The 22146-nt window shown below is 38.1% G+C and overlaps 2 long non-coding RNA genes across 2 annotated transcripts; one reads left to right on the top strand and one right to left on the bottom strand.

The window, feature by feature from the left end:
• Positions 1-199: 199 nt before the first annotated feature.
• Positions 200-9122, bottom strand: LOC142176564 (uncharacterized). The gene is made up of 2 exons (XR_012705244.1): positions 8181-9122; positions 200-594 (listed from the first exon to the last, which is right to left on the bottom strand). It is a non-coding gene; the product is annotated as an uncharacterized LOC142176564 (long non-coding RNA).
• Positions 9123-13437: 4315 nt separating this feature from the next.
• LOC142176732 (uncharacterized) lies at positions 13438-20140 on the top strand. Its single transcript, XR_012705486.1, has 2 exons — positions 13438-13912; positions 19737-20140. It is a non-coding gene; the product is annotated as an uncharacterized LOC142176732 (long non-coding RNA).
• The last annotated feature ends 2006 nt before the right edge of the window (positions 20141-22146 follow it).

Below are 22146 nucleotides of genomic sequence, written 5' to 3'. Positions count from 1 at the left end.
AAAATAAGACAATAATCTGTTACAACAGGTAAATTCACATTAATAGTGTAAAACTTCCTTACAATATAAAATGTTAAATTAATATTTATATGTGGGCACTTCGCACATGAATGTCTCATGAAAAGACAGAACATAATGTGTTATTACCAGATTTTATGGTACTACATTCAAGATTTGAAATTTATTGATTGATTATAAATTTGTCATGTAATTTATAGTTCGTTTTAATTCATAGGTTTGCAATCACATATTAATATATATTTAATAAATTTCTTAATACAAATATGATCTAAACAAAAACTACTGAATCTGATGATATCAGTAACTAATACTCTCAGTACCTGCTAGTACTAGAAAGTATAACTTCTAATTTTGGGGGAGTCAGCGATTTTGAGTGTTTGTTCGATGAGTTTACGAGCTTTCCTACTTCTTATCTCGATTCTCATGCTCTCACTTTTCTCAATCTTGTCGTAATTTGGTTCCTTCATTTTCAGGCATCTTTTTAGTCTCGTCTTTAAGCTCGCCATTAATCTCACCAATCCCATCATCACCACTTCCTCAAGATTTTCTCTGTAATTATCGTTCTTTAAGTACCTACGCAAGAATAATAACCAATTAACGAATACCATTCCAAAAAAAAAAAAAACGCATGCACACACACAACAATTAGAAAAATTATGTAAATAAGAGTGCGCTCTTTCTAACATCTTAAACCTTTAGATGAGATCTTACATTCACACAATTCAACATGGTATCAAAGTAGACAGAAATATGGATTTGAGTCTCACAGCCACCAATTATCAAAAACTTTCACATCAATTCTTGACATGTGAGTGGTGCGTTTAATTCATAATTAAGTAAAAATAAATACGTATTTTCTCTGGCGATTTAACTGTTTAGATAAGATGATCACACAATTTAATAAGTACAAAAAAAACAAAAAACAAAAAACAAAAGAAAATGGATATCTACAAGAAAGCAAAATGAAAGAGTCATCTGGAGAAAGGAAAGGAGAATTAATTACCTGCAGCGGCTCTAATAATTCATATATGAAGAGGGCATTGTCCAATACTAGTAAGTATATACGGAATATATAGAGGAGATTAAGCTAATGCCAGAAGGAGGAGGATTTTGACAATACCAATAATAAAAGAAAGAATCAATTTATAGAAGTATGAAAGAGAAGAGGAGGAATTTGGAAGAGATGAGGTTAACTCTTTTTTTTTTTAATATATTTCTTTTTTAAAGTCAAGCTACTAAAATCATGATTCATGGCAGACTAGCCCTTCATTTAATGTGATATAGTATTACAAAAATTGACAGTATAATGTTTTTTACATTATTCGTGTAATTTTATTGGTTGGAATATTAACTTACAGTATTTTATTAGTAGGTTAATTATCAACGCATTAATTGACTTTCAAGTAATCTGATTATGTAAATTTTGTTAATGCATAAAAGTTAAATCTCTGCTTAATAATGGGGATGAAAATTCTCAAACTCTTGTTTTTGGTTCTGTCCCGATTTGTTTTATTAATTGTGTAATAGTTTTTTGTTTCCAAAATCTTGCACTTTGAAATGGTAAAATAGACTTGGGATTCCTCAAAACGGCAATAGGAATTGTTGGAGATGGTTTCTCACAACACTCAGTCACAATGACTGAGGATTCACGACGGAGACAAGGCAAAGAAAGAGTTGAATTTGAGGCAGCGTAGGTGGCTTGAATTATTGAAAGACTACGACGTCGAGATATTGTATCATCCCGGTAAAGCCAATGTTGTGGCAGATGCTCTCAGCCGTAAATCAATGGGAAGCTTAGTACATATTGAGGCAGGTAGATGGGGGTTGATTAAAGAGTTTCATCAGCTAGCCAATATGAGAATCAGATTGTTAGACTCTGATGACGGAGGTGTTACTGTACAGAATACATCAGAATCATCTTTGGTAGCCGAGGTAAAAGCACGACAATATGAAGATCCTATCTTAGTACGATTAAGAGAAAGCATTCAACAGTGTAAAAGTATGGCTTTTGGGATCGGAAAAGATGGGGCACTGAGATACCAGAGCCGATTGTGTGTGCCTAATGTGGCAGGGTTGCGAGAGAAGATTATGAATGAGATTCATCAATCCCGATATTCCATCCATCCCGGCTCGACAAAGATGTATCATGATGTTAAGGAGCAGTATTGGTGGGATAATATGAAGAAGTCTATTGCAGAATTTGTAGCCCAGTGTCCCAATTGTCAACAAGTAAAGATAGAACATCAGAAACCCGGTGGATTGCTTCAAAATATAGAGATTCCGACCTGGAAGTGGGAGGTGATTAATATGGACTTCATTATTGGATTACCTCGCTCTTATCATAAGTTTGACTCCATCTGGGTGATAATTGATCGACTTACAAAATGTGCCCATTTTCTGCCAGTGAAGACAACTTACACGGCTGAAGATTATGCAAAGTTGTATATCAAGGAGATTGTTAGCCTTCATGGTGTGCCCATATCTATTATATCAGACCGAGAAGCTCAATTTACGGCTAACTTTTGGAGGTCTTTCCAGAAGGGTTTAGGCACACAGGTAAATCTCAGCACTGCATTTCATCCGCAGACTGACGGACAGGCTGAACGTACCATTCAGACACTGGAAGATATGCTACGAGCATGTGTTCTAGATTTTAAGGGGAATTGGGATGATCATCTTCCACTCATAGAATTCGCCTATAACAATAGCTACCATTCCAGTATTAAAATGGCCCCATACGAGGCACTATATGGGAGGAGATGTAGATCACCAGTTGGATGGTTCGAAGTCGGTGAAACAGAATTATATGGGCCAGATTTGATTCACCAAGCTATTGAGAAGGTGAAAGTGATACAGGAGCGATTGAGGACGGCACAAAGCAGGCAAAAATCTTATTCTGATGTCCGACGTCGTGATCTAGAGTTTGAGGTTGGTGATTGGGTTTTCCTGAGGATCTCACCAATGAAGGGTATTATGCGTTTTGGAAAGAAAGGTAAGCTGAGTCCAAGGTATATCGGGCCGTATAAAATTCTTCGACGGATTGGACAGGTTGCTTATGAGTTAGAATTGCCATCCGAATTGGAATTTGTCCACCCGGTATTCCATGTATCTATGTTGACAAAATATATTGGAGACCCTTCTCGAGTTGTCCCAATCAAAGATGTACAAGTTACAGAGGACCTATCATATGAAGAAGTGCCAGTGGCGATATTAGATCGGCAAGTCCGCAAGCTGAGAACAAAAGATGTAGCTTCCGTCAAAGTATTGTGGAGGAACAAAAATATGGAAGAAATGACATGGGAAGCAGAAGAGGAGATGAAGTCTAAATACCCTTACTTATTCCAGAATGAAGATAACAAGGATGCTGGTGGAAGACATGATACATTGGAAGGTGAAACGGCTCTATGAGGTAAGCAATAATTTGAGAATACTCCTCCTTAATACAAAATGGTGATATGTAGATAATGTAAATACGCATAATGCTTTGTGTAGCCTTGTGAAGCCATATGTTGGGCTTAATTACTTGCAAGTTTTGCTAGTGACCATTTTATAGGGGAAAATTGATCGGAAATTTCCATTGGAATCCACGATGATTTAAACTCTCCATAAACCCTTACATTCGAGGACGAATGTTCCTAAGGGGGGAAGTGTTACAACCCATATCCACATGTGTTAGTTCATGCCATATATTAGTTAACATAAATCCAAGAAGGAATTATCTTTAAGATGATAAGAAGTCAATCCTATTGGTCTTAAGTGATACAAGAGTGTATAAGGGTGATTAACCAGTATTAGAAGTTAAACGAATCAAGGATGTTGTAACTCATATTTTCAGGTAATCTAGCGGTGCTTAATACACTCAAGAGATCATTTATTAAGGTATTTTAATCATATAATATCCTTATCATAAGTCTTGAAGTCAAACGAGTTATGAAACAAAAGTCGACAAAAGTTGTCGCAACTTAGGTTCATAATTTTACTTAAACATTAGGTCAAGTGTTTCTAATCTTTTCTCCTAATTTACAAGGAATTACGGGGTGATATACCAACCAAATTAAATATCTATGAGTCTAGTTTCCAACGCATTAAACCTTTCATCGATACGATCTCGGAGTAGAGAGATATTTACGTTTTCGCGAGATTGCGCCAAACACCTCTCTATGGGGCCCACTAAGGCGGTTTAAGATATTTGGACCTATATAGGATGCCTCCAACCCGTTTTAAGTCATTTCTTCTCACTATTTTCAGACCTTAGAACCCTAGGAACATCCTCTCAAGGTTCTCTCAAGATTCAAGACCCAAAAAAGGGCAAACAACACAAATCAAGTGTCGGGAATTCCGTGGCGCTAGTAAGTCTCTTGTTCTTCTTGTTGTTGCTCATTTTTGTGTCATTCCAGCTCGTGTGGGAGGTTGTTTTAAAGGGTTTATGTTCTGTAAATACTCCCTCATGTTCTTATTATCAATCCTAGGTGATTTCAAGCCTTCTAAAGTGATTCTAGTGCCGAAAAACACTAATTGATCGCTAGTTTCGCTTTTTTGTTGTTATGGCAGCATTGGAGGGATATTTCATGGAAATTTAAGGTCAAATTGGAGTTGTTCTTTCTGTATAAAGGTAAGGAACCTATTACTCTATATGTATTTAAGATTATCCAAGTTGCGGCTAAGCCATTGAAGCTAGAACTTGTGAGATATATATCGAAAGGCTTGGTAGTAATGTTATTGTTTTGTGGACTGTTTTGCGTTGTTGTTGGGCTGCGTATTTTACTACTATCTTGTGGAGTTTTGGAGGAGGAAGGGTGTGGAGAAACACCATATATATGTAGGGTTATGGGCTGATAGTTATTCGTAACATTTCTAGGTTGTTTGACACGACTACGGTGGTCGTCGTATGTATGGAGTGATTAGGCTGTGTGTGGACTATTTTGGGAGGATCAATATGTTTATTATTGATGTTGTTTGGGCTGTTTGGTGACTGTTTTGAATGGTGTTAGGTCATATATATAGGGGAGGTGCTGTCCGTTTCATCGTAAAATAGGTTGTGGTCGATACATAATAATTATGACGATTAAATGATAACGATAGTATCGTTTCTCTTATTGTAGACAAAGGAGTTTTGAAAATTGCATAGCTTGAGATTGGGGCAGTATATACAAGGTATGTGAGGCTATTCCTTTCCTTCTTTTGCATGACTCCGATTGTACATAATGTAATGAACGAGCTTCCAAGATACTCTACTCTTAGAAGCTAGCAGTACTTGCATTGTTATCCCTCTTATGGAACGATTGATATTAATGTTTCTTCTCTTATTCTTATGTTATCAATGTTGTTCGTACTTCCTAAATCTTATAAGGTTCACAGTGAAGAGTTAGTCCTAATAACGTGTACAGAGGATACCGACCTTACGTCACTCCGAAAGGTTTAGAATGTGATTCCATGAGTCGAGCATGCATTATATATATGTATCTATTTTACTCTACCGAGCCACGCTATAGTTGGTCGGGTACGGCACCTATTGTGCAACCACTGATCAGTTGGGTTTTACCGAGCTCCACGTGGCCGGGTACGATTCTACCGAGCCTTATGATGGCCGGGTACGTTTTTTTTACCGAGCCTATTATGGCCGGGTACGATATGATGATGATGATGCCCACAGAGGCGAATGTTTTAAGGGTTTATGTATTTATACATATGTATCATGCATTTCATGTAAGTAGCCCTCAGAGGTACTAAGATGTTACAGGTTGTATATTCTCTATCCTTGCTTACATTACTGATCGTATTTATGGTTCCCTGCCTTACATACTCAGTACTTTATTCGTACTGACGTCCTTTTATTTGTGGACGCTGCATGTCGTGCTGCAGGTCCTGATAGACAGGCAGGTGCAGCTCCCCCACCACAGTAGACTGTCCAGTTCAGCAGTGATTGGCGAGATCCCTTCTCCGGACTTGCCTTGGTCTTGGTATGCAATTTTTGTTATAGACATTATGGGTATGTCGGGGCCCTGTTCCGGCTATGTTTTAGCACTTATGTTCTTTTAGAGGCTCATAGACAAGTGTCGGCTCATGTATAGTTTGGTATGCCTTGTCGGCTAGTTTTTGTTATATAGTCTTTCATAGTAGCGTGGTAGCTCATACCTTATATGTAGTTTCTTGATTGTCAGGTCATCCCCTGCTATGTATGTTCATGCCGTCATATTTTATTGCTGGTTGTCCATGATCTAGGTCTACCATTTATATTGATCTCGTCAGCCCTAAAAGATAATAATGAAGGTTAGATGAAATGTACGTTGGTGCTCGGCAAGTGTGGTCGGGTGCTAGTCATGGCCCTTCAGTTTGGGTCGTGACATTCGACTTTTCTTCTGAGAACTAAATCTAATGCCTTCCCTATACTTAAAGATTTTCTAGCCATGACTGAAAGACAGTTTGACACTAAAGTAAAGATTGTTAGGTCTGAAAATGCTTTGGAATTAGGATCTGGTTCTATCCATTCTGAATTCTTTAGTTCAAAAGGAATCCTTCATCAAACAACATGTGTTTACTCTCCCCAACAGAATGGAGTTGTTGAGAGAAAACACAGGCATCTTCTTGAGACTTGTAGAGCATTGCTATTTCAGTCTAACCTGCCTACTAATTTTTGGGGGGATTGTTTGTTAACTGCAACTCATCTAATAAACAGATTCCCCTCTAAAGTCCTAAAGGGGAGAACACCTTATGAAATTTTATTTGGTTCACCTCCTTCTTACCATTTGAGGTCTTTTGGTTCACTTTGCTATGCTTCAACTCTACCTATACAGAGGTCAAAATTGGATCCTAGATCCATCAAGTGTGTCTTTGTGGGATACCCCTTTGGGAAAGGGCTACAAATTGCTAGACTTACAAACCAAAAAGGTTTTCATTTCTAGAAATGTGGTATTCTATGAACATATTTTTCCTTTTTCCTCACCTAACTCCACTACTTTATTTCCTATTGATTCACCTGTACCATCCACAGATCATGTTCCTACACCTCCATCTCAGTCTCCAGCAATACAGAACCCTTCACTTTCTAGACCTGACTTTTCCCCTGTATCCAATTCACTTGGTTCCTCACATACACCTTCTAATTCTTCCTCTCCTAGTATTATGGATCCCCACTTTTCCCATTCTCCTATTCCTTATAACAGTCCAGCTACTTTTTCTGAGGGACACTCTACTTCACCTTCTTCTTCTACAGTCAATCAGCCAGCTCTTAGAAGATCTCTTAGGGACCATCATTTGCCTAGTTATCTTAATGACTACATCTGTAATTCTGTCTTCTTCACTGATTTTTCAGCTCATTATTTTTCTTCCCCTGTTATCCTTCCTACTTTGTCTTTTTCAGCCCTGTCACACTCTAATCAATCCCTTCTAAACTCAGACTCTTATATCTCAGAACCCTCTTCCTATTCCCAAGCCTCCTTACATCCAAGTTGGGTAGATGCCATTTCAAAGGAAATCCAAGCACTAGAGGCAAACAACACTTGGGAAGTGGTAGAATTACCCAAAGATAAGAAGGTTTTACCTTGTAAATGGGTCTACAAGATAAAATACAAACAAGATGGATCACTTGAAAGATTGAAAGCACGTTTGGTAGTTAGGGGGGATATTCAGAGAGAGGGTATCGATTTTACTGAAACCTATTCTCATGTGGTAAAGATGACTACTATCAGATGCTTGCCAGCTGTTGCAGTCAAGAGAAATTGGGAGGTTTTTCAGTTGGACGTTAATAATGCATTTTTACACGGGGACCTACAAGAGGAAGTCTACATGAGGTTCCCAGTTGGGATATCACCTCCAACACCTAAACATGTATGCAAACTCACAAAATCCCTATATGGTCTTAGGCAAGCCTCAAGACAATGGTATGCCCGACTTACAGTAACATTAAGTTTCAAAGGTTATTCTCATTCACTCAATGATTATTCTCTTTTCTTTAAGCATTCAACAAGGAAGACTACTATTGTTGCAGTTTATATCGATGACATATTGTTAACTGGGGATAATCCCTCAGAGATTATTTCACTCAAGTCTTTTCTTGATTTAGAGTTTCATATTAAGGATTTAGGAAAAGCCCAGTACTTACTTGGCATGGAGATTATTCGCGAACCACAAGGATTAATCTTAAGTCAGAGAAAGTTCACCTTGGATATATTGTCTGAATTTGGTTGCCTGACCATGAAACTAGCTTCTTCTCCCATTGAGCCTTCTTGCCATCTTCGTCTAGATGATGGGGAATTAATTTATGATCCCATAGTTTATCGGAGGCTCATTGGTGAGTTAAATTACCTCACCCGCACTCGCCCAGATCTCTCCTTCACCGTGCAGCATCTTAGTCAATACATGCAGTCTCCTCGAGCACCTCATTTCGATGTTGTTGTTCGTTGCTTAAGATATCTCCTCACAGACCCTTCTATGGGGTTGTTCATGTCTGCTACTTCCTCTTTTGACTTGGTTGCTTTTTGTAACTCCGATTGGGAGAGATGTCCAGATTCTCGTCGATCTATCAGTGGATATTTTATCTCTCTCGGTGGAGCCCCGGTTTCTTGGAAATCAAAGAAACAATCTTTAGTTTCTTTGTCCTCGGCAGAAGCAGAATATCGCTATATGCGTAGGGTTGTTGCAGAGATTACATGGCTGGTTCGTCTTCTTCAAGTCCTTTCTTCATCTCCACCGTTGCCGGTGCCGCTCCACTCCGATAGCCAAGCCGCCATCCATATCGCCAAAAACCCTGTGTTTCATGAGCGTACAAAGCACGTCGACCTCGACTGCCACTTCGTACGCCAGCAGTACCTCGCCGGGCTTATTTTTCTTTCTTTTGTCCCTTCAATTTCCCAAATCGCTGATGTATTCACGAAACCCCTTTCTAGGCCTTCTCACCGATCTATTATGGGCAAGTTGGGGGTTGTTTCACATCCCTCCAACTTGAGGGGGATGTTGTAGATGGTTTCTCACAACACTCAGTCACAATGACTGAGGATTCACGGCGGAGACAAGGCAAAGAGAAAGACAATGGTATTTTGAAGAAGAATATCCATTTGAAGAATGACATAGATGGTATTGATACAACTCAACCTTGTCTGAAGAGTTGACTGGTCAGAAATATACAAATGGGTTTTACAACAAATTGGGCCTAGTATAGATTTTCAGATGACTAATACACTTGGGCCCAAAGCTGAAGACTAAACTTTGTTGGGTCTTCTAGAAGATAATAGAAGAGTATATAGCTGTATTTATATTTTCTTTATTTTAGTATTTATCCAATAGGTTGTTATAGGATAGCAAATACACATGGGACAAGTGTCCTAGTTAGTTATACATAAATTCTTTCTTACTTGTATAAAGGACGTCAGTCTTGTTTTTGGTTCTGTCCCGATTTATTTTATTAATTGTGTAATAGTTTTTTTGTTTCCAAAATTTTGCACTTTGAAATGGTAAAATAGACTTGGGATTCCTCGAAACGGCAATAGGAATATTAGTTTAAAATTGGTGTTTGGAATTGTCACCACTCGCTAAACTATACCTTTTTAGTTCAACAGAGAAAATAAAAACCATTTTTTGAACGACAAAGTCAAAAAAATTTAAATAATAAAAACAAAATACACTCAAAAGTTTAATTCCACAACAGCTTACAAACATTCAAAATTTATCACTTTGTGTTTTCTTTCACAAGTTACTTTGAAATATTTACATACTTGAATTGAAGCTGAGTTTAATAATATGAAATAAAACCCAATGAAAGAGTTATTCTATCTGAAAATAATTCTTGAAAATTTCTCAAAATATTTTCCACCGAACATTTCCACAGATTTGTCCCAGCACCATCTGAACTTTTCAATCTTTTAGAAGCTCCACATTCTATGGCAAGGACAATTTGGACGGGGAATTTAAACAATAAAAACTAAAAAAATTCATATTTTTGGGGTCATCAGATTAGTGGACTTCTTATGGTCTGAATCAACAGAAAATCTGCTGACATCGACATGTAGGGGAAATTTCTCTTATATCTTCTAAAAAGTTTCTCAAAAACTGTGGTTTAGAATTGTGTAGCTGTGGGATAGTTTGTATCATTATATCAGTGTTATAGATAACAACGAATTAATAAAGGGAAAACATAAGAAAATAAAGTGAAGGTCAATCATTTTTCAAAGAAGTTTTTGTAAAATTGGTTGATACCAGATGACCGAATGGTAAGATGATACGTGGAACCGAAAATAGGCAAAGGATGAGTCGGGAAATAAGTAATACCAAATACGACATGTGTGGCTAATAGCGAATGGATTCCGTAGGGAACGTAGTCGGCATTAGAAGTTCAAAGGTTTGTCATCGGACAACATTCAATGAGAGAATATTTGCTAGCATTAAATGAGTAACCGTTACAGCGAATATTTGCATTCAAGGCATGCCGTTATATATTCATCAATGACTCTTTTATTCTCATTTAAAGAGGAGCTTGATCTCAAGATCTTGTTTCCCTATGTAGAGCTATAAATAGTGGGGTAAACAGCCATTGTAGGGACATGAAACATTCTGCACACAAAAGCTATAATTTACCATTTTGCTCTCACGCTTTACTATTTAGCTCTCAATCTGACAAACTTTATCATCGCTTTATCTTCATTTGTATTGTTGCTCTCGGAAAGGCTGAGTTCGGAACCAGGCTTGTTATCTTCTTTAAATTCAATCATTAAATCTTATTTTAATCTTATTTCTTTATCATTCTTAGATCCAATCGATTCACTTGTTTATCAACCACGTTACAAACACAGTTTGCCGTCTACCGTGGGGCCTAGACAGCTGCATAATCACTTTGGTTGATTCATTTATTACTAACAAATTTTGATTCGTTCCTTAGTAAAAATCATATATGACAACCAATGACGTCAACTACACACAACATTGAAGCACGCGTCAAACAGGAAGAATTGTCCCAGCGCGATGACTCAATCAGCGAGAACTACAATAAAGGGGATGAGATGACCTCGGTTCGTGAAGGTCAGTATCCTCTGCATGTGCGAGAACCAACTCCTGATGATGCGGAGGAGGAACATGTCGTAGAAACGGTCAAACTCCTGAGGGAGAAGCAAAGAACAATCATGGATCACCTCTCAAGACAGGATCGGGTTATGACAGAATTAAAACAAACATTGATAGGTGCTTGTAATAACGTGAGCAGAAGGGTCCCGATTCCTCCAGTGTTCTGGCAAATCAAACGACTTAGAGAACCGATAATAAAACTCCAAGAGGCGAAATCGGTCTTGACGAATCTGAAACCTGTAGCAAATTTGGGAATTATAATAATATGGGTTATCCTTTTAAAACCGAGCTCATGAGATTCATGAGAGAGATAGTGAACAGAAGGATCAGAATGCAAATTAGTTTCACGCCCGGATGGATCAAATTCCGGGTGTGCCACCGGTGTTTAAAGGTCCATATTCGAAAAAATACATAATTGTCGTTCAAGCCAAGTACGTCACCAGAACTAATTCGAAGAGATTCAAGATGTCGGACATACCAAAATACGATGGGATGTCTGATCCGTAGAATTACATCATAACCTACACTACCACAGTGAAATGAAATGATTTGGCTCAACATGAGATCAAGCCGGTTCTGTTAAAACAGTTTGGTAAAATCCTCACAAAAAGGGCCTTGACATGGTTCTCTCTCTTACCCGAGCATTCTATTGATTCTTTTGAAATGCTTGCAAACTCATTCATTAAGGCTCAGGCTGGAGCAAGGAAGGTTAAGGCCAGAAAAGCCGACATATTCAAAATTGCACAAGGTGAATTCGAGTTGTTGTGAGAATTTTTTGATCCGGTTCTAGAAAGAAAGGATGTTGCTATCGACAGTTCCATATGAATTGACAACAGATTCATTCACAAAAGGTCTAAATCCATTGAGTTCCGATGTCTCCCAAAAATTAAATGAGATCCTGCTCGAGTTTCAAGCAACCATATGGGCAGATGTCCATAACCGTTATGAGTCAAAATAAGGATAAAAGACAATCAACTTGGGTCTTCGGTATCAACCAAGGGACGAGGTCGAGATAAAAACTAGGGCAAGTTTAAGAGTGATTTTGATGTGGATTGACAGTCCTCTAGAGGCCGTTTTCTATCGTATAAGAGAACCGATGGATGTAGTAGCAAAGGGCTTCAACAATCGAATAGGTTCACTCCTGACAGAAGAGCCGATCGTGGCGTGAACAACAGGTCGTTGCAGGAGAAAGAGGTGCCAAGGGCTTGAGACTCCACATATCCCAGGTTATTGGATTACAACTTCAACATCAGCCTTGTAGAGCTGGTATCAACTATGAGAAATATCAAAGAAGTGCGGTTCCGGAAGCCAATCCGATCAGATCCTAACTAGAGAGATCCAATTTATGGTGTGAATACCATAGAACTCACGACCATATAACTAGGGACTACTGACATCTTCGTGAAGAGGCGGCGATGTTGTTAAAGAATGGCCATCTTATGGAGTTTTTAAGAGATCGAGCCAAAAATAATTATGGTCGAAGTCGGGATAATGCGAAGCCTTTGAAGATAGCAGAAAACAAAGATATTGGTGTCTCACAACAAGAGACTCCGGGAAGTTGCGGAAGATGACATCACATTCACGGAGAAGGACGCTGGCAGACTTGGTTTGCCATATAATGACGCTTTAGTAATCTCTCTCAATATTTTCTATTTCAAAATTAAGCACGTTCTGGTTGATCTAGGAAGTTCAACTAACATCATCCAATGAGAGTTCTGGAAAAAGCAAAGTTAATTGGTATCATCGTTCCGGTGACATAACTCTTAGTTGGCTTCAACTTGACAAGCATTGTGAGCACGTGATTTTTTTCCTACATGAAAATAACTCCTAAAAATCAACAAAAAATAATTTTAATTGATTTTTAGAAGTTTTTTCTTTATTTAGTTGCATTTCATGCATTTTTAAATCCTAGAAAAATCATAAAAATTGTCATGTTTTAATTTCATGCCATCTTAGGTTTAATTTGCATTTAGAAATTTAATTTCATAATTTAATTGCATTCATTAAACAAAAATCACAAAAAATTACTACAATAATCATGTCCACATTTTAGCTTTTAGTTTTAAATTAATTAGTGTTAAATTAATAAAAATAAGTAAAATTAACTTTACAAAATAATTTAAGATAGAGCATAATTTAAGATTTTATTTAGCTTGTTTAATTAGTTCAATAAAAGTTTTTAAAATCAAAGAAAGAAAGAAGTACAAAAGAGAAAAAAAAAGTTGTCTTATTTTCGAATTGGGCGAATGCCCAAGAGGCCTAAAACAAACAAGTCAAATTTACCCTTATTGATACTTATTGATAGATGAAGATATCTAGACCCAAGAAGACATTCAGAAACGAATGAGACCCCCCCCCCTCCCCCCCGCCCTCTTTGGAAAAAAGAAAATACGGCGCCCTCATCTTCTCAAAAAAAAAGGAAAAACCAGAAGCCATCACCCCCAATTCTCTCAAAGAACAGACCCTTCTCCTACACCCATGAAGCTGTCGCCCCTGCTCTGAACCCGTATTCACTCACTCCCATTTTTCTCACCTTCACACACACACTAGAAGATGGCTGAAATAAGATTGGATTTGAAAAATTCAAACTAAGATCTGGAAATTTCAAGAGCTTCAAAAATAAAGAAAAGTAAAAAAAGAGAGAAAGAAATACGAAGAATTGTTAAATCTGGTCCGATTTCTGTTGCATTACTTCTATAACTTCTGGGGTTCTAGTTGATTTCAATTTCAGAAATGGAAGCTGGGTTTTGTTGATTCTGCTGTCGCCGAGCTTCAAACTCGTCAATTCCAGCCTTATTTGCCTTTTCTTCTCTTTTAAATTTGAACCTTGCGCGGCAAGGTATGTTCTTCATAAAAATTGTTCTCAGATCTGTTTTTTTAATGGGATTATTGGTTGTTGTTTAGCTTATCTATGAAAGAATGGTTAGAAACTTAAGCTCTTTTATTTGATATGAAGAATGTTGGAACAGTGAAGTGAGTTCTTTTTGTTTGTGATATTGAGTTAATCATTTACTTATCCTACTGATTCAATTCCGCTAGTAATCGTAAGTTTCTTTTTCTAGTTTGAAATCACGTTTTTCCTGGTTTTATTGTTTGTTTGTCTGCGTTTTAGATTTAGTTCGAAATTGTTGTATCAGTATGCCATGTTTATTGTCCACCTTCATTGGTTTTGGAATTCTCGACTTTGCCCATTTTGGTTTGAATGAGTTATATGAAATACTGGAGATTTCATTTCCCTAGTTCTTGCCCTTTTTGTTGTTCGTTGTTGGTTTAAAGAAGTAGGCCATTGTTTAGTTAGTTAAGGATGCACAAAAGAGAGGAAATACTTGAATTTTTAGATATTAGAGTTGTTGATATAGTTAAATGATGAGTTATTTAGTATTGGATAAAATGGATGGGAGCAAAGAGGAAGGTTCAGAAAAGCATGTTAAAGTGTATGTTTGGATAGCTTTTCTCATATAACTAATCTCATATTCAATTCCATGAACTAAATTTATATTTCTGACATGCTCTTGCCTTATCATTTGTGCAATACTGTCACACTTTAGCAATATCTGCTTTGCTTCTTGTTTCTGAGTGCTGACATGGAATTAGCTTAGATTGACTTCTTGGTAACTTGATTAAAATGAGAATGTTGTTTTAACTCAGATTTCTTTGATAAACGAATTTGTTATATTCGTTCATTCTTCTCGTGATATCATACGCGTGGAAATTGAGCTCATATAATCAGTTGGATTAATTGATTAGTGGTTCATTAGTCATTGAGTAGCGTAATGGTTGTGTGACGATGCCTATAGGGATTTTGGAGTGTTCATTGTTGTAAAAGGAAGGAAGGCAGCAATTTGTTTAAACAAATAATTTGTGATCATATACAAAGTGAGCTTTGGGGTGTTGAGGATATTGGATTTGGGCCAAAGAGTTCTGCCAGCCCACCTTCCATAATTAATTTACCACACTTTACCCATAACAATTTCTATAATCCATGACTTTGCAATAATCTCACACATAAAAATAAATAATTTATGAACATCGTAGTTTATTTTAGGCGCGATTAAACCATTGTAACTATGGGTACGGTTCCCGTGACATAGTTACAATGTCTAATTCCAAAATTCGGGTGTGCATTTCATGTGACCCGACCATAACAACTTTGAACTTTAATAAAATAAACATGTTGCAAATTGCGGGGGCATTTTATGTAGCGTGATTTGCGGCGTATTCCAAAACGGCAAGTGTACGACAATCGTAACTTGTTCAAGAAATAATTTCATAAAACCTAAAAAGGGTTTAAAATAGTTAAAAGCGGTTATAAAGTTTAAAATGCACAATAGGTTTAAAACGTGTAGTAAATCAAATAATAGGCCAATTATTAATAGTTTAAGCGACTGTGCTAGAACCACGAAACCCGGGAATGCCTAACACCTTCTCCCGGGTTAACAGAATTCCTTATCTAGAATTTTCGGTTTGCAGACTTTTAAATAAAGTCAAATTTTCTCGAATTGGGATTTTAAAATAAACCAGTGACTTGGGACACCAAATAAACAATTCCAAGTGGCGACTCTGAAGAAATTAAATAAAATAATCTCATTTCGAATAATGTCACTTTAATTGGAAAAACTCCCTTATATTACCCCTCGGGTGGTAAAAAGGAGGTGTGACAAGCGTAGCAACCCGAGGAGAGATTTTGCTGCCCACATATGTGTAAGGATTAACGAAGACCACTATTCAAAGTGGTAGATGGCGATATGGGTTACAATATAATCCTTAGAAGGTTGTGGATATGAGATGAAGGTTGTACCCTCAACATATCACTAGTTTTTGAAATTTCTGATGCCGGAGGGAATCAAGCAATTAAGAGGAGACCAGCCAGAGGTGAGGGAGATGAAAGCAGTGACTATTTCCAGCAGCAAGGGTAAAGAGTCCAACAAATAGCAATCATAGGTACCGATGCCTTCTCCCTTTCAGAATGAAGATGATAAAGGCGAGGAGTCAGCGAAATCCTACCAGGTTCCGAGATATTTTCAGATAACAGAGGAGACAGATTCGATCAAGTCGACCATAGAAGAACTCGAGCAAGTGGCCTTGTTCAAAGAGTTTTTGGAAATGAAGTTTCATCTGGGAACACGATTAAATCCCGATCTCAAGTTAGAATTTATAAATTTTCTTAAAGATAATGTTGACTTACGTGGTCGCACTCAGATATGATAGGTATCCCATTGGAGATAGTGGTTCACAAGCTAAGTCTGGATCCAAACTTTCCACCGGTAATGTTACATCTCGCGTTTCTCGTATGTTGAAGTTTCGTCTTCAGTTAATTGACGTAGACTCTGGGATGAGATTTTCTTGAGATTATAAGCATTATGCTATTTCAAACACATGATGGGTAAATTCGTGAAGGAGAGAAGGTAAGAAAATAGAATAAAATGAGTTTCGTTGAAGATTGTCGATTTGGGATAAAATACTATAATACCCAATACTTATGGACTAGTACCATACAAGATATCATATGACCCCGATAGTATGATATATAAAGTATATTAAAAATGAGTAGAATTTTAAATAATTTGAGATAATTCTTAATTATGCGGGTAATTAATTAATTACCGGATAACGGGACATTACCTAATTAACTAATAAGTTTGATAAAGATTAAAAATTTCTCCCCCACCCCCACGTGGCAGCAAGACCATAATCAAACAAATGACTCATGGTCATTTTTGATTAGGTGGCAACCTATTATAGTGATTTCAAGACACCTTATTCTAAGATTTTAGATACAAACTATATTTCATTCTCAAACACTAATAATTTAATGCCAACAAAACATTACAATCAGACGTGAGAGTTCAACGTGATTTCTTACCAATTTCCCACAAAAAAATGTGAATTCTTGCAACCAAAAGAAATCCAACGAGAATTATTAGCAACGTAAAATTTTGCGGTTCTAAAGGAGTATAGTGCAACCATTTCCAAGAACATCATACGGATATTTTTCTACTCCAGGTATGTTAAGGCTAAGCTCTTCCTCCATTTTTCATGATCTCGTAACTACACGAGTTTGATAACTAGGCATAAAGAAAAATTCATATCCTGGAATTTACGTATATTTTTCTAGTCTCGTAAGTTACAGTATTCTCCTTATCGGGACTTCATATTCAATTGAGTATTTCCTTCTTCCAGTCAAGAGAGCAGAAAGTTTATATATACAATATTACATTATTTTCATTACCATCGAGCTATAGTCGATGGGCGAGCCCCTATTGGGCAATCTCTGATCAGATGGTAAGTTATATACCGAGCCTATTATGGCTGAGCGCCTATGAGCGAGCCCAGCATAGCCGAGATACAGAGCCTAGTATGGCCGAGCGCCTATGAGCGAACCTACTACGGAAGAGCAGTTATATATATACCGAGCCTTATAAGACCGGACAACTATTTTACTTACTATATTGAGAGAGTTGAGTCAGTATCAATAGGTGAGCATATCTTTAGATTATCTTTGACTTCTAGTTACTTCCAGCTATTATATTATTAGTTCAATTTCAACTTTCAGTTATATTATTGCCTTGCATACTCGGTACATTATTTTGTGCTGACGTCCCTTTTCTGGGGATGCTACATTCATGCGTTCAGGTTCAGATAGACAGACGGGTAGACCTCCTTAGTAGGTGTTGCCCGAGTTCAGCTTTATCGGTAAGCTCCACGTACTTCGGAGTTTTCAAGTCTAGAGTTTTGTATACATCTATATGTAGATAGGTTATGGGTAGGTCGGGGCCCTGTTCCGATCACAGTATGCCCATCACAGTATGTCCATCAGTAGAGGCTTGTAGACATATCCTGTCAGTTATTGCAGTATGTTGGGCTTGTAGGCCCTCTATGTATATTTTGTTGGCTTGTCAATTGCAGTATTTATGTTGGCCTTACTGACCCAGCTTTATATTGACATTTAATCAGCGTTAGTTTCCATTCAGTTTTATATTTTGCTTCGCAAATTGTCTTGCAATGTGGCCCCTAGCCAAAGTATGACATTTGTCACACCTCCTTTTTCCGCACCTGCGAGGGTGCAAGAGAGTTTTTTCCAATTAAAGGACAATCGAAACGGGATTTGTTTATTTATTTCAGAGTCGCCACTTGGGAGGTTTAGGGTGTCCCAAGTCACCAATTTTGATCCCGAATCGAGGAAATGAATGACTCCATATTACAGTCTGCGTACCAGAAATCCGGATAAGGAATTCTGTTAACCCGGGAGAAGGTGTTAGGCATTCCCGAGTTCCGTGGTTCTAGCACGGTCGCTCAACTGTTATATTCGGCTTGATTATCTGATTTTATACAAATATGAACTTATGTGCCAATTTTATCTTTTAACCGCTTTCATAATTATTATTATTTTTTACAAGGAATTGCAACGTCGTGAAAACATACCTCGAATCACGTTACATCAATGTACACGTGATTGTTGACATATCTCGACTCGGTTGAGATTTGGATTTGGGTCACATAAATGTGCACCCGAGTTAAGGAAAATAAATTATTAAAGGCGCGCTTAAAGCAACTAGCGTATTGTTATTTTGGGGAAAAGCCATGAAATTCGCTAAACGGCATGTCCCGAATTCTAAGTATTTTTTATGTATATACATTTAGAGAGCCCCGCACCTTGTACATCTTTGTTTGTCGAGGCTCGTCTCATTCCTTATGAAAAGAATTTGCAACGTCATGGAAATGCGTCTCAGACCACGCCACAATCAATGTACCCGTGGTTAGAGACACATTTCGATTCCGTTGAGATTTGGATTTGGGTCACATAAATGTGCACCCGAGTTTAAGGAGATAACATTATTAAGTACGCGCTTAAAGAGACTATCGCGTTATTATTCTGGGAGGGCCGTGAGATTTGCTAAACGACCCGTCCTGGAAACTGAATGCTTCGATAATATACATTTAACGAGGGCCCCGCAGCTTGTGCAATTTTATTTATTTTTGTCGAGGCTCATCTCGTTCTTATTTTAAAAGGATATCCTATAGCAACTACGTTTCTTGTCGCGTTTGTCTCTACTAATTGAAAACAGTAGATAGTCCTAATTAATTACGTGCTTGCAAGTTATCCATAACAGCATTCGAAAATGCTTAAAAATCAGAAACGAGTTTGCGTGCACAGTCAGCCGAACAAATAATCACGGGCCCAAATCCAGCCCATGTGTGATGGGCCAGACCTGGGCCATGGTTTGTTCGATGCGGGCCTGCTTGGTCCGTTTCGACCTGGGCTCGACCTTCGCGAGGTTGAGATTGCAAGCTATGTGTTCTTTGGCTTAAAACATGGTTTACCAGTTATATGAAACAGTTTATCGGAAAGGAAAGAACTTAACTAGTAGAGTACGATTTTCATGCTTGGCCTACATTAAAGGACACACTACAAAGTTAAACTAAGTCTGAGATACAACTTATTACATTGGGAATATTTTTACCTATCAACATACGTATATAAACTATCGTTCAGCTTAATCTACATTGATATACACTGGGCATACAGGCTACTTCTATTGTCAACACAGGAAGGAAAATTATTACACAGTACATGATATCTAATGTAATAAACTATGTATGAGAGTCGACTTCAAGTCTTTTCTTTTCGTATTCATGCTCAATTTTCCAATTACATTTGACAGTGTATGGGTTGTGTACATGGTATAGAGGACAAAAAAGAAAGGAATGATCAGCTGGGCAGTATGCAGTAAGCACAGCAACAGCAGATACACAGCAACAACACAACAACAAACCAACAATCACAAGTGTTTTCCACAGTCAAAAGACAACCAGCAACAATTCCCAGAACAAAGAAAACCAGCAGATGGTCGAGCACCAAACGAGTAATCCCAGAAAGAGTAATTAAACAAACAGAAGTAACAGAGTGTTCTATGCAACAACACCACCAGTCCAACAATCACAAACAGCTCAATCAATGCAAACAACAGAACTTTGGCCGAGACAACTTGACCAAATACAAACTCTTATGTAGCTTTCAGACAGTGTTTTGGTTACAGTGTTTACTAGAAATTTCCTTATGTTTTCAGTTTTTTCTTTAAGCTCACAAGACCTCTCTTCAGACTCAAATTTTCAGCCCATTTTAAGTTCTGAAATGGCCTATTTATAAGCCAAACGACCCAGTGCAGCTAAGCTGCCTGGATCCTCCCACTTGCAGACTGCCCATACTCTTTAAACCCATGCCTAAGCATCTTTTGGTGCCAGCCATTTGTTCCCCACGCCTGGTTTATTCTTTAATCAAGGATTATGGGCTCATTTTAGTATTCATTTTAAACTCATACTCTTGTGTCTTGTTCCCCATTGGCATTAGTTTAATCCTAATTTAGTACCCTACTTGTCAGCTCATTTAAACTAAGCTTTTTTTGTCCTTTTCAAACCCTAGACTACCCCTGTTAAACCCTGCTTATTACTGCCCTGCCCATTGCAGCATCAGGGCATTCTGAACTCATGAAAGTTCAAACTCAGGACTGCCCTGGACTGAACCTTTTCAGTCATTTTTGCAATGCAAACAAACTTATTTCAGACGATGTCGGACATTCAGTCAGTGACAAGGTTCAATTAGTCACGTGAAATTATTAGCTCATTTGATCCATTAGTTATAGAAAAACTAATCGACGAGGTTTATCGAGTCGACTATACTAAATACAACAGGTAATAATCAATCGTTCACATAAACAATACGTACAGGGACCCAAAAGGGCATCAGACAACTTTTGTTCAATTATTGGGAACCTATATGAATTATTTATGCGACGACTAATCTAATCGAACATGTATATCACAGAATACGTTCAAAACATACACAGAAGACAATCGACCAAATAAAAGGTCTTTACAAGGACGGAAGAAATTAAGAAAAGTATCAGAAAATACCGAACAAACACAACAGAACATGCTAACAGACTCATCCACACAAAAACAGAAAAGGAAAACTTACTAGAAAATGTTCAAAGCAGGCCGACCCCAGTCCGAATTAGATTTGACCATTTGAGGCCAAACAAACTCTAACCAGGGTGTTCTCAACCGAGAACACCTTGGTTAAGGTCTATTAGACCTCAAACCCTCTATGAAGCAGGTCGGATTCCTCAGGCTCTTGTGTTCTAAGGTTCAGATTCTCAGATTTGAGTTTTTGGGAGTTGTGGGTAGATTCGGACCAAACCAAATCTGGTTTGGTCACGAGGAGGGTCCGGGGAGTGTCTGGTATGAAGATGGGGTGGTTTGGTATAGATCGAGTTTCGTCTCGAATCTTCAAATCCAGATTCGAGACGATGGAAGGTGATTCGAGGTACAGGGTTAGTAGATTCGTGTTCAGGGTGGTTGGATGTTTCAGGGGTGTGAAGGGGGTGGTCACCGGCATTCATGCCGCCGGGTTCTGGTGAAAGGGAAACTAGGGCGGCGTTAGGGTTTGGGGGTTTCAGGGCTTGGGGGAGGAGATGACTGAAGGGGGGGTTCGGATAGGGGGCGTGGGGTGAATGGCCAAGTTTATATACGGAAAGGGAAGAGAGATTGGAGCCGTTAGATCAAGTGATCTGAACGGCTTAGATCTATTGGTGGGTAACAGGACGGGGTCATTTGGTATGGGAACGGGGTCGTTTTGGTTTAGGTGAGGGGTTGGGTTGAACCGGCTAAATAGGTCGGGTCATGAGGGAAGCCAGGGACCGTTGGATCAATGGGGTTGGACGGCTCAGATCAACTTGCCTGAAACGGCGTCGTTGAGGTGAGTTGAACAGCCTGATCTGGACCGTTCGTTTGAATCAGATCAACGACTTCAATAGGGACGCCGATACGGCGTCGTTTGAGTCCGTGCTTGGGCAGGCTCGTCATGGACTGGATCAGTGCTTTGGTTTTGGGCCTCGTTTTGGGGCCCAATCAGATTTTCCTTTCCTTTTTAATTTCAACAAATTAACCAAAAATTCCTAAAAACAATGCAAATAATTAAAATAAACTTACACACATATTGTGTAACACCTACAACAATAAACACACATATTAGAATTTTAAAAATGGTTAAATCACAGCCTAGAGTAAAAGCTG

This window comes from Nicotiana tabacum, chromosome 22 (assembly GCF_000715075.1).
Source record: "Nicotiana tabacum cultivar K326 chromosome 22, ASM71507v2, whole genome shotgun sequence".
NCBI classification, from domain to species: Eukaryota; Viridiplantae; Streptophyta; class Magnoliopsida; order Solanales; family Solanaceae; genus Nicotiana; species Nicotiana tabacum.
The sequence above is the reverse complement of the archived record's forward strand: the minus strand, read 5'-3'. Positions and strand labels throughout refer to the sequence as shown.